This window comes from Leptonychotes weddellii, chromosome 9, assembly GCF_054177405.1.
Source record: "Leptonychotes weddellii isolate Sample4059 chromosome 9, ASM5417740v2, whole genome shotgun sequence".
In the NCBI taxonomy this organism is placed as follows: domain Eukaryota; kingdom Metazoa; phylum Chordata; class Mammalia; order Carnivora; family Phocidae; genus Leptonychotes; species Leptonychotes weddellii.
Window position 1 is genome coordinate 94091807 of NC_138377.1, and position 3116 is coordinate 94094922.

Sequence of the window (3116 nt, forward strand, 5' to 3'; positions counted from 1 at the left end):
GCCTGATGTCACTCAGAGGCAAAGCATTCTGCCATAGGCCACTGAAAGAAAAGTCATGCACGCAAAGGTGAAAATATGGGGATAAACATTTGTCTATTATTTACAAACTTGAGATTCCCAGGGAAGGAAGAGACCCTGGATTTTATTGTGAAAACGACTTCTTTGACACCAATGAATAGGGAAGAACACACCTGCCTGGGCACACAGTATGGTGTGGTTTGGGGGTGTCAGCTCACCTGCAGATGACGGCTAAATTCTAGCCCAGGAAACCAATGGGGATGCAGTGCTGCAGCCTGTAGGTCTTAGTATACACTTTGTGGAAGAATTCCTACTTCATCTAACTAGTTCTGGCCTTTTTAGGAGAGCAGTTTGCAGGTACATGGCTTATGAGAAAGAGAATCCACAAAGACATCTTCTTCCATTACTTCCTCTCAAATGAGAAGCAACTACACTATGGATATTTTATACAATGCTTGCTAGCATGGGTCTGAGATTTTAGCCAAGTGAGCTGGATGTTTGTACTATAGCTGACTCCTGACACAGGTGGCAACATTGTGCTTTTCCATTTTCTTGCAAAGTAATGAGACACCTAGTGGGCACAACATGAAAATGTCCTTATGGGAGATGGTGAGTTCAGTCAATACCCAGGTAAATGATATCCAATAAGGCCTTACTGCTTAAATCTACAAAAATATTCTTATTAGAGAAATACCCAGAGCCAGGAATCAGACCAACTATTCATGCATATTGGATAATCAAGATGCATTATTACCATATATTTTTCTAGCACTCAATAGTTATCAAAGTCCTTTAAACACAGTTTTTTCCCATGACGCTCAGCATAATAGTCTCCCCTACTAGGTTATTGGCTCCCCGAGGGCAGGGGTCATATGGGTTTCTTTCCAGAACCAGCTCACTGTCTAATATGTAGAAAAGAGGTGCTTGGTAAAAGTTTGATGAACTGAAGTCATCTGAACAACTGCTGCAAGCGGTGGGATAGTTTGATTTTTTTCTGAGGAAACAAAAGGTCAATGAGTCAAGATAATTGCCTTCTAGCTAAATAAGTAGAAGAGCCAATCATGAACCACACCCTATAATCCTTCACTTTGCCCATGCCCATAGTATGTAGGAAAGCCCCCTTGCTCTCATAAATGCCCACTGGCCTTCCCCTCTCGTATGAGTTAGCAGCATCTGTCTTTATTTCATTGCTAGGGACCCTTAATGGAAGGTCATAGTGTGTAAATCAGGGGTGGTCAATCCGTACCCCAAGTGAGAAGCCAGCGGGAGGCCTTCCTCAGAGGATTTTCCATGTTAGATTACCTGGTATTGAACTCCATTTTCATCTCATCCTGGGGCTTATGCATTTCCATCCTCATAGATCCCATGTTTGATCAACTACCTGGAATGTAGATGGAGTAATTTGACACAAGCAAATCCCAAGGTTTCCCTGGTTGGGCTTTGTCTTTGGAAAGCACCTTACTGAAAAGTCCTCATCACACATCATGTAAAAGGGTAACAAATCCTGTGAGATTATCTAGGTCAATGTTTCTAAAACCCGGGTTCATGGACCATTGGAGTTTCCACCGATGAATTATCGGGGTCTAGAAGTTATCTGTGAATATTTTCAATTTTAGATGTCCTTCTATGACCATTCGAAGTTAACATAAGTGCTCTCTGGACCGTCTGGCTAGCTACCTCCATAAGTGAATCTGGACACAAGGATTCACTGTCCCACACAAAGTATTTATCTTGGTACCCAGTAGTCAACTAAATATATAAATTTATTGAGATGTAATTGCCATACCATAAAATTCATCCTTTTAAACTGTGCAATTCACTGGTTTTTAGTATATTCACAGATTGTACAATGACCATCACTATATAATTCCAGAATATTTTCATTACCCACCCCCCAAAAAAATCCCCATCCCTATTAGCAGTCATTACCTATTTCCCTCTCCCCTCAGCCCCTGGCAATTACTAATTTACTTTCTATCTCTTTGGATTTGTGTCTTCTGGACATTGCATATAAATGGAATCATATAATATGTGGCCTCTTGCATCTCCATTCTTTCATTTAGCACGTTTTCAAGATTCATCTGTTGTGGCATATATCAGCACTTCATTCCTTTTCGGGGCAGAACATTTTTTCATTGTATCCCATTGTTTATCCATTCATCAGGTGATGGACATTTGGTTTTGTTCCCACTTTCTAGCCATTATGAATAATGCTGCTATGAGAAACTTTTAATTCTAAGTTACAAAAATTCAGGTCTGTTAAGTCTTCAGATACATTGTTGGGGTCTGTGACTCTCAAATTTGAGAAGTACTGACCCAGGCTGACTCCATTGTTGACTAAAGAAAGAAATTGATCAGGTGACATTGACAGAGTTAATGAAAGCTTCTGTGACTAGCTTCATAGTGCAAGCTTGCTGTCTTTTTCATCTGTAAGAAGTAGACATCTTTGTTGAGGGCCGTCCTAAGGTTCTCTCACGGCGAGAGCCACCATTAGCAGTGTGGCTAACACTTAACTAATAACACTGGTGTATGTTGATCCAACCCAGATGCTGGGCAGCTTTTAATTCTCCCAACTCCTGGACTGAATACTGGAAATATTTCCTCAGGCTAAAAGCCAGCAAAAAGAATCACCTGGCCAAACATCCCCATCCAGCCTGCTTTTCTTAGTGTGGCCTCCCAGGGGAGCTCTCTAGACAAACAAAGCTTGTTGACCCAGTTTGAAGGCCTGGGAAATTACCATGTGAGTCACTGGGACAACAGAGCAAAGTGCCAGGCCCCTGAGAAATTCTAAGCACAGGCTTCCAGTGTCATTTGTGTCCCAATAGGGGAGGACCAGGAATCTCAGGGAGGCCTGCCACTTTTCACCGAGTGGCTTCCAAGCTCCTTGGCCCTGTGTGTGGTACCACGGGGCTGAATCCTGTTTTCCTCACAGCAGGCTTTGCCAACAGCCTGCAGTTCACAGGGTGACAGCTCAGTTGTAGGAAACCAAAACAACCCTGGATACTTAGAAGAAGTACTTAGAAGAAGACATGTAGTGTTGTTTGGAGCAAGGCCACTGGTTCTTTCTGTGAAGGAAGTGCTGAAGCAGCTACAAAAGT